This window comes from Rhamphochromis sp. 'chilingali' (genome assembly GCF_963969265.1).
Source record: "Rhamphochromis sp. 'chilingali' genome assembly, chromosome: 16".
NCBI lineage: Eukaryota > Metazoa > Chordata > Actinopteri > Cichliformes > Cichlidae > Rhamphochromis > Rhamphochromis sp. 'chilingali'.
Genome location: NC_137943.1, coordinates 9,027,498 through 9,036,900, shown reverse-complemented (window position 1 = coordinate 9,036,900; position 9,403 = coordinate 9,027,498). Strand labels below are relative to the sequence as shown.

The following is a 9,403-nucleotide window of genomic DNA, read 5'->3' as shown; positions in this document are numbered from 1 at the left end:
AAAACTCTTTCTCTCTCTCAGTCGGCAGAGTCCACATGGAGTAGTTTCCTGATACCTTTTTTTGTTGTTGTTTTTAGCTGTTGTGTACACAAGACTTAGTTTATCCAAATCTGTTTGAGTCAGGTTGGTAACACGTTGCAACCAACCCCACCCAGATCTGTAATCCAAGTTATAACTAAAAAAAAGGTGAAATCTGGTAAAAGCAAATCCCATGAAAGATTCTTTTTTTTTGACCTATTTTGTTTTTCTAGGTTAGAGAGCATGTTGTTTTAAACACAGTGAGCTAAATATAAATGTTAGTGTGCTGACAGTACAGGTTTTGCATATCACGATTGATAAAATATCATCTGTATTATTTAAATACAACATCAGCTAAAAACAACAACAACATACAAATTAAGTCAAAATGCAGAAGCAGTGTGTGAAAAACTAAGTACAACCTTCTGTTTCCATAGAAATTAAGACAGTAAATTACCAAGTCGCTGCAAATCACATACACTTGATTAATCGATCCTCTATAAAAGCATTCAGATGTGTGTTAACACAATGCCAAGAAGGAGTGATATTAGCAATGATCTTAGAGAAGCAGCTGTTGGGAAGCATTATAGGGCCATTTTCAAACAATTTGAAGTCCATCATTCTACAATGACAAAGATTATTCACAAATTGAAAACATTCAAGACAGTCGCAGGAGTGGATGTCACAGCAATCTTACCCCAGATCCAGACCAGAAAAGATCCAGAAAGAGACTTAACAGGTATAGCTTGTTTGTGATTGCCCCTTCTCACTAAAGTGAACATGTCAGCACAGTTTAGGCTTGGAAAGCTTCATCTAAGCTAAGCAAAAGGCTTTTTAAACAATGCCCTGCGGACAGACAACACCAAAGTGGACATGTTTGACCAATAATGCACAGTGCCAGGTTTAGAGAAAACCAAACACAGAATATCAGCACAAATGCCTCACACTAGTCGTCAAGCACGGAGGTAGAGGGGTTATAATTTGGACTTGTTTTGCAGCCACAGAAGCTGGATACCTTGCTTTTGCACAGCGTCAAATATGACGCCTCCTGTCTGGCAGCTAAAATCAGGGTGAATGGGACTATAATCCCAAGAACAGCAGAAAATATACAAAGAGAAAATAATCAAGGTCCTACAATTGCCTCTTCCAGTTTTAGGCTTTATAAAAGATGTGCGTAAATGTACCCCAAACCTCAATGAACTGAAGTTGTAAAGAAATCTGGACTGACCAGATTATTTTTTTAATCTGTCCTGCTTTATTAAACCTTAGACCTTAGCATACTTATATTTTGTGATCACTACTAAACACAAAATAGAGCTAAGAGTGGAGGGAATACAATTAGTTTTAAAGTAATCTGGTCAGATTTGAAAGTTCTGGACAGATCCACGATTGATGTGATGATAGCAGTGAATGAATTGTTTAAGCATTGTTACAATATATCCTGAGGGGGAATGTGTATGAAATTTAATTCAAATATACTAAGTTGTTCTTGCTATATGTCAGTTGGATCCAAAACATTAGGAAAGTGTAACAATATAGGTCACAGCAAGCCAGCTAACACTGCACACCAAGAATGAAGGCTGGCCTGGCTTATGTACAACAACTCCTGACCTTGCAAAGGTCTCCGCAGTGAGCAAAAGCCAGTCCAAGATCCACAAACGTGTAGCCTCCCCATGGCCACTCTCCCCGCTCTCTGCCTCCAGCCTTCATCATAAATATCCTCCTGAATCTCTTTTTTTACTCGTTCCAAATCTCTCAGCTAGGTAACAAAAATATGACCAAGAAGTAGGGCCAAAGCACAATCTGAATTTAAAAGACTGGTTTTAAAATGAATTGTACTACGACACCGCTCATGCATAATTATAAATTCTTACATACTTTCTCATTTTTTCTTGAATGTCAGCAGTGTGGGCAATGAACAGAGTCCAACACAGGTCGAAATACAAACAATGCTATACTGACAATAATGCAGAGACAAGCTAATTAGCTAATTCTTGGGAAAGCAGTTGCTGCTGAGTCCCCCTACATATCAGTTATTTAAACAAAATATTCAATGTTATGAGATACACACGCTTGACTGATTAGATCACCCAAGTTCATCTTTTGTTCTAATTTCTCTTTTTAAATCTAAACCTGCCCCAAAGGACGAGATGCTAAAACAACACTGGTCAAAAACAGATTTTTAAACCGCAGAGACTGCTGGTTTTGCACAGGAAAATCAATATCAGAAGGCTGTTCCTGATACTTTATGCATTCGGCATAATAAACTCTCCCAGAAGGAATGCAGAAAATGTACGAACATTTGGTTTGTATTTCTTTGGTCCCATAAGATTACCATCTGTGAGGCTGTCTCAGTCTCACCATCTCTCCTCTTCATCCAGGCGTGAAGTTGAATCCTGAGGAGTGTCAGGATAGCACCGACAGATATGTGGAGGAATACAGTATATATTTCTGCCTGCAGCGTATTCTTCTTCTTTTTTGCCATGTCAGTGTCGCTCCATTGTTGAGAATTAACAGACTAAGAACTAGCCAGCTGAACGTGAACACTATTAGGGATGCAATGTGTAAGAATAACACTGACAAATGATATAAAACTGAGAACAGACAGGGCTGGCACAGTGGTTGCAATGTTTAGCACCGTGGGTTCACAACAAGAAGATTCAGGCTTTGAATCCTTGAGCCAGAGGGAGAGGCCCTTCTGTGTGGAATCGCACGTTCTCTCTGTACCTCTGTGACTGCTCTCCAGATACTCATCCGCAGTCCAAAAACACGCTTGCTGGTTTAACTGGTGAATCTAAATTGGCTGTGGGTGTGAAAGATTGTCTATCTCTCTGAGTTAGCCCTGTATGGGCTTCCTCCAAAAGCTCTTTGGGTCCTCCTCCCATTCTAAACTCCTCCTTGATAGCCGGTCAAGATAAGACTGATCAATTGGTAACGTGTGATCTTAAGAGCTCAAAAAAAGGAAGGCGAAAAAAAGGAACATGTAAAGACATTTTAGTTCTCATCCAAGTTCTTCTTCAGTTCTGCAAAGAAAAAGTGATGAATCCCAGGTAAGTCTACCATGACCTGGATGAATGAGAGACTATGCAGGCATACTGTAACGTATAAGGCAGCGGTCTCCAACCTTTTTTGCGCCACGGACCGGTTTATGCCCGACAATATTTTCACGGACCGGCCTTTAAGGTGTCGCGGATAAATACAACAAAATAAAACTAGTACCGGTACCGAAAAAAAGAAAATTTATTCATAACACACGTGAAAAGACTCAGGAAAACAGAGTAAACGATAAAAACGATAACAAAATAACGCTGAAAACCGATAAAAACCCTGAAAACCATACATTTCACACCTGAGCCTCAACTCTCGCGGCCCGGTACCAAACGACTCACGGACCGGCACCGGTCCGAGGCCCGGGGGTTGGGGACCGCTGGTATAAGGTACAGTTTAAGTTAAAGCTTACTCAAGCCAGTGTTGCCAACTTAGCGACTTTGTCGCTATATTTAGCGAGTTTTCAGACACCTTAGCGACTTTTTTTCTGAAAAAAGCGACTTTTTAAAAAAAAAAAAAAAAAAAAAAGACGTGAAAGCGCGTATCGCTTTTACTCTCAACAAGCAGCGGGTGCTGTAACGCAGTCAGTTCTTCTTTTACTCTTTTACTCTTATGCTGTTTTGTGGATCACAAGGTTTAAAACTACTTATAAACACACACACAAAGTAACTCCACCAGAGTGCCTATTTCGGGTCACTTGCCGGTGTTGTGCCAAAAAGTGATTGTCTGCCAAAAACTGATTTCCAGTGTTTCTGTGTATTTTTTATGTGTAATATCTTTACGTATGTTCGTAAATAGACTTCGGTGAACAGGGGATACAAAGGGGTTACATAAAGAATTAAAAAATTATCTGTTTTTTAAGTATCTTTACAACTTGTACTTACATTATAACCAATCCGGTCCTTTATCCCCACTTAAAATATTTTTACAGAACTACTGTAATATTTGCTGACATTTCTGCTGTCCTGTTGGGCAACTTACTCTTACAAAATACATTTTTAATGTTAATGAGATTTTTTTTACTGCATAAATAAAGGTTATATAAAAGTCGCTGCCAAAAACTGATTGCGGCTTGTATCTTGCTACACGAATGTTGTTTGTGGCTCAAGATGACTTTATGTCATCCATAAGGGATGCATTTGACATATGTTTAACATATTATAGCCCAACAAGTTACTTATAGCACTTTAAATATGAGCAATCGCTTTTTGGCAAATACCGGAAATCAGTTTTTGGCAGACAATCACTTTTTGGCACAACACCGGTCCAAGCCCGGGTAAAGGAGCAGGGTTGGAATTGTGACATTAAAAAAAACAATAATTGCTCAAATAAATTCAATTTGTAGTTCTAAATAAACTCTAAATGCATTTAGGACGTTTTTTACTCACTTTATGTCTCTTCCACGATGTTATTTCTCTCTCCAACAAGGTAGGTTACAATTAGATTAGCATGACCAATTATGCAAATTAGGCAATGACGTCATTTAGCGACTTCTAGCGACTTTTAGGACAACCAATAGCGATTTTCCTTACTGAGGAGTTGGCAACACTGAATCAAGCTCAATTAATCACTATAGCCTTGCTCAGTTATTAGCAAGACAAGGGGTCAGAGTGTGTTGTCAACAGTTATGCAAGATGGTTTTCTTTCTTCAAACCTAGCTAACTGATGTAGCCTTTAGACTACATCAGTTAGCATGTCAACAAACAACTAACTAGTACTGTAATAATTATTCTTAAACTGGTTTAACTGCTGTGAGGGCACGAGACAGAGTGAGATGGAGGATCTACTGAGTCACGTTCTCTCACAGTGAATCCTTTGTACCTAACCCGCTGTAAGGTCCACATGTGTTAATTCACTTCTTTATCACTCTCTGACACACGATACGTTATTGTCTTTTGCAGGGCTCTGGCTGCAACTGTGTTTCTATCGAAGGTGAAAGTCCAAACAGACTGAAACACTCGAGCTGCTGCTGCTGTGTACAGATAAGTCTGACGCCACACGTCAAATAAACACAGCAGCTTTCCCAGGAGGTGAATGGGAAAGCTGAAAGAATGGAGAGCAGCAAAGATGGTGAAGATTAATCTTTTTTTTTTTTTTACATAAAAAAGGGAATGGAAAACAAGATATACACCTAAGGAAGGCAGGTGGTGTGATGTCTTCATGGTGAAAATCCCCAGAGGGTGGCTCTAGAAACATATAAAGTGCGGGAGTTCATGTGTGGAGGAGAGATGCAAGTGGGGAAAGAAGGAGCACCGCTGTGGAAAGAATAAGTCTTCCAGACAGCATAAATCAATGCAGACGTAGATATTTAACATCTGTTAAATGTTATCCAAAGCGCACGCAGATACACACGAGTACAATGCACATATGTGAAAGCGGAGGGCGTGTTTTCTATCGTAGACCATGTTCTGTTTTTATTCGAAGCCTTAATTCTTGTGTTTTTCTGCTTTTCTGCCGTGTGTTCACTCACAGCAGCCGTGGATGTCAACCAGCAGCACCCTTTCATGTGCAATATGTGGAATATTCCTGCTTGGCACCTTAATATCAGCTGGAGAAAATCTCTCATATTTCCAAGAACAGCAGCAGAACAACAGAAACTTGTTATTCCATCAGAGAGGTTTTTCAGCAGCATGCCATTCAGTGAGCCCTCTGTTCTTCTCTGTGTGTGGTGCTTGTAGAAAACTAGCGGGTTTTCTCTCTGTTAGCGGCGTGTTCTACTGCTCATGCTTCAGACCTTTAGACAACAGACACATACATAAGAGATTGTGCTGACCTCTAAGAGGATCATTAAAAAGGGAAAGGCAGAGAGGAAGATGGCCTTAAGGAGACTAAACACGCACACATGCAGATGCAATAGCACAGATACACAGATGTGCAAATGCACTGCATCCTGGCTAGCCTGAGGGCAGCGGTTTAGTCATTTCACTGGTGCCTAGTTGATGTGAGGAGTGTTAGAGGGGCACAGTGTCTCCTTTTTGTTTCAGTACAGAGGGGAAAATCAAACCCTGGAGATGGTTAGAGGGCGTGAAGCACAGAGAAAAAGCCTGGAGAGAAGACGGAGCAGTGAGAGAGAGAAAAGATGCATCAGATAAAATACAAGCAGGACAAAGAGAGAAAGGAAACATGGGAGACATTTTGTAACAGGCGATTCTCTAATGAGAGATATAACTGTGCTGAGTCCTATCAATGTGGGACAGCCTTCAAATTGCAATATATGTGCTGGCCTTTTCAAGCCGGATCCCTCTGAGAGACAAGGAGGGTGTTGTAACTGTAACAAAAAAAACCAAACAGTGATGTGCTTTTTTAGTGAAAATTACAAAATATGCCAAAAAGTTGATTAAAAATTCCTGTGGAAGCCTAGCCGTAAAGGTATACAGGTGCTCCAGCTAAAGTGCATGGCTGCTTTTATGCTCACTGGTATGCGCTGCTATTTTGGTGTTGCTTCAGCCAGTTATACACCTCTTGATTTCTGCAACCTGATGTGTTGCGCTGCTGCCACAGCTGTGTTGGAGTCACAGGTGTACAATCGTGATTTTATTGTCATTTTAACAATATGCCAGTGCAGGAGCTCCAAGTCACAGATTATACATTGGGAGATGGTGAAACATTAGATTTTGTGGAAAAACTAAGCGGCCAGCGCATAGGGTGTACTGGTGCCTTTACAGTGGCCAAAAAAGCAGGACAAGGAGGCTGACAAAATGAACAAAAGGAGCAGAGCCTTTACTTGGCTGTTGCAAAACTCCAATAAACAAAGTCTGAAAGGAAACATAACACAGGAATGCACAAAGCACAAAAAGACAGTCTGACAAAGAACAAATGGAAAGACAATACATAGACACAGGGATGATTATGCAATGTAGTCCAGGTAGGAAGAGGCCATCAAGAGGGGGCAAATATTCACAAGGAAGGAAGCCAAAAACCGTATAAGCACATGAGCACTTTCTGATAGCAGGATTGGGATAGAAGCAAACATTTTGGACTTTGCTATCTGGTACTGATGCAAATGTTCAGGTCATAAATCACCAGAGTTTAACTCAGTCATCAGCTGGGTACCCTATAACAAACTGATCTTTCATTCATCTTTCATTTCTTGTTTGTCCAATTTTGATTTTTGGTTTTTGGTCGTCAGACTCCTCAGATTAAGCGGAAATCGTTTGCATGGTTAAATTATTATGACTTAGGGCTCTGAAGTAAGCACAGGCCATAATTCATAAAAGAACACTAACTGCACTTTTTGCTTGATGCAATGATGCACCTAATAATCTTCTGAGGCTGTGGCAGAGACAGCACTACTCTGCATTTTCTCAAAGGGGTGGCAGAGATTGGATGGGAAGATAAAGCTCTGTGAGGTGTGGCTCTGAAGAAAATGAAGGACAAGCTAGTTTCTAGGGATGACACAGACTCATCCCTTCAAGCTGGGCTCAGACTCAGATCAAAATGGTTCCCAGTTCCCAGTATGCCATGTAGCAAGCTCCCAGCTTCCGCTTCCTGGCGAAGCAGGCTGGGAGTAACTTCACCAGAAAGTAAACACATTCCACCTGGAACATCAGACCAACCCAATTCAGATCAGCAGAGGAATGCATTCAGATGCAAAGTAGCAGCAAAGAAGACATACTGGTGAGTGGAAGGCCCTGAGTGAAAGTGGTTATCCCAGCTGGGCATTTGTCAAAGCTGGGAAGGCACCTAAAGTGCCAGCTGATCGAGGAGAGAAGGACAACCGCTGCCTAAGCAAAAATCCTTAGTGATGCCGTACGTGTCAGAAGTATCGGAACAGTTGAGACGCATTTTTTTAAACACCGGGTCTCTGTGGCTTTTAAACCCCAAAACACGCTGCACCAAAAACTGGTCCACCCCAAGGATCAGGTCCCCCGACACAAACAGAGTAACATAGTGTACGCTGTTAAGTGCCAGGCGGATTGCCAAGATTTGTACATCGGGGAAACCAAACAACCTCTGGCGAAGCGGATGGCACAACACAGAAGAGCTACCTCGTCAGGCCAGGACTCTGCAGTCTATTTACACCTACAGGCCAGTGGACACTCTTTCAATGATGAGGATGTAACATCCTGGACAGGGAGGAACGCTGGTTTGAGCGCGGAGTCAAGGAGGCCATTTACGTGAAAAGGGAAAGACCATCTCTGAATCGAGGAGGGGGCCTAAGGGTACATCTTTCGCCATCTTACAATGCTGTGATTGCAGCCATTCCCCAACTCTCTGTGAATGGGACTCATGGCCATTAATCAGTGGGCTTTGATCAGTGGTTGCTAATCAATGGTCATGACAGTTTGCATATTAATGATCAAGGAACTGACCTCACAGCCCATTGTTCATTCATCCCCTAGACTACTGATTCCTGCAAAGCTAAGAAACCATAGTGCTACAGAGTTCGACTGATTATGGGCAAAGTTTTCTAGATTCAAATCTCATGTCACGGATAAAAATCTCACTTGAAAGCCTTCCAATTCCACTACATGCATTAGCTTTGAATGGAAAAATAACTTCCTTTATTACCCATCAAACCAAACCCATCCATCTTATCCTGTCTAACCAATATGAAAACATATGTATTTGTTTCGGAAGCGTCACAGATAGTTCTAGGTCACCTATGGCTCATAAAACATAACTCTGATACTGATTGGGTAAAGGGAATATAACTGGTTGGAGTACACTTTGTCACACACACCTATGTTCCCCTAAAAAAATTGCAATCTAGCCAAGATTTTGCATAAAGACTGAGGTCTCTTCTTGCCACCACATCAACCTATGACTGTGCATGATCCCACAATCCACATTTCCCATAAGTTGCTCTAACCTGTCATGTCCTGAATGTGAGGTGATGTATAAATATATCTCAGAATCGTCTGTGAAGGTTCTCAGTCATCCAGGTCATCATAGTATAAGCAGCCTGGAAAGAAAAGCGTCTGGACTTCTTTAAGTTTCTTGAAGACTGAAGAAGCTTCTCGGATGAGAGGTGAAACATCTTCAAGAAACTTAAAGGAGTCCAGACGCTTTTCTTTCCAAGCTCCTTAGAATATCATTCATTTAGAATCATTCGGCCATCTTTTCCCAGGGTTTTTTTTTTTTTTTTTTTTTAAAGAAAGACAAGACACTGTACCCATACATTGACTACCATGAGTTAAATAGCATCACTGTCAAAAGTAAATCCCCTTTGCTTGCCATTAATTCTGCTTCTGAACCTGCGCAGGATGCCACTGTCTTCCCCAAGTTGAATCTGCACAATGCCTGGTAGGAATCAGAGAGAACAACAAATAGAAAAATTCCATCAACAAATCATTCAGACACTTTGATTATCTGGTAATTCCCTTCGGATTAACTA

At 41.1% G+C, this 9,403-nt stretch overlaps 1 long non-coding RNA gene across 1 annotated transcript; it reads left to right on the top strand.

The window, feature by feature from the left end:
- Window positions 1-2,932: 2,932 nt before the first annotated feature.
- On the top strand, window positions 2,933-9,156 carry LOC308383305. The gene is made up of 2 exons (XR_013969116.1): window positions 2,933-3,068; window positions 4,968-9,156. It is a non-coding gene; the product is annotated as an uncharacterized lncRNA (long non-coding RNA).
- Window positions 9,157-9,403: the final 247 nt, after the last annotated feature.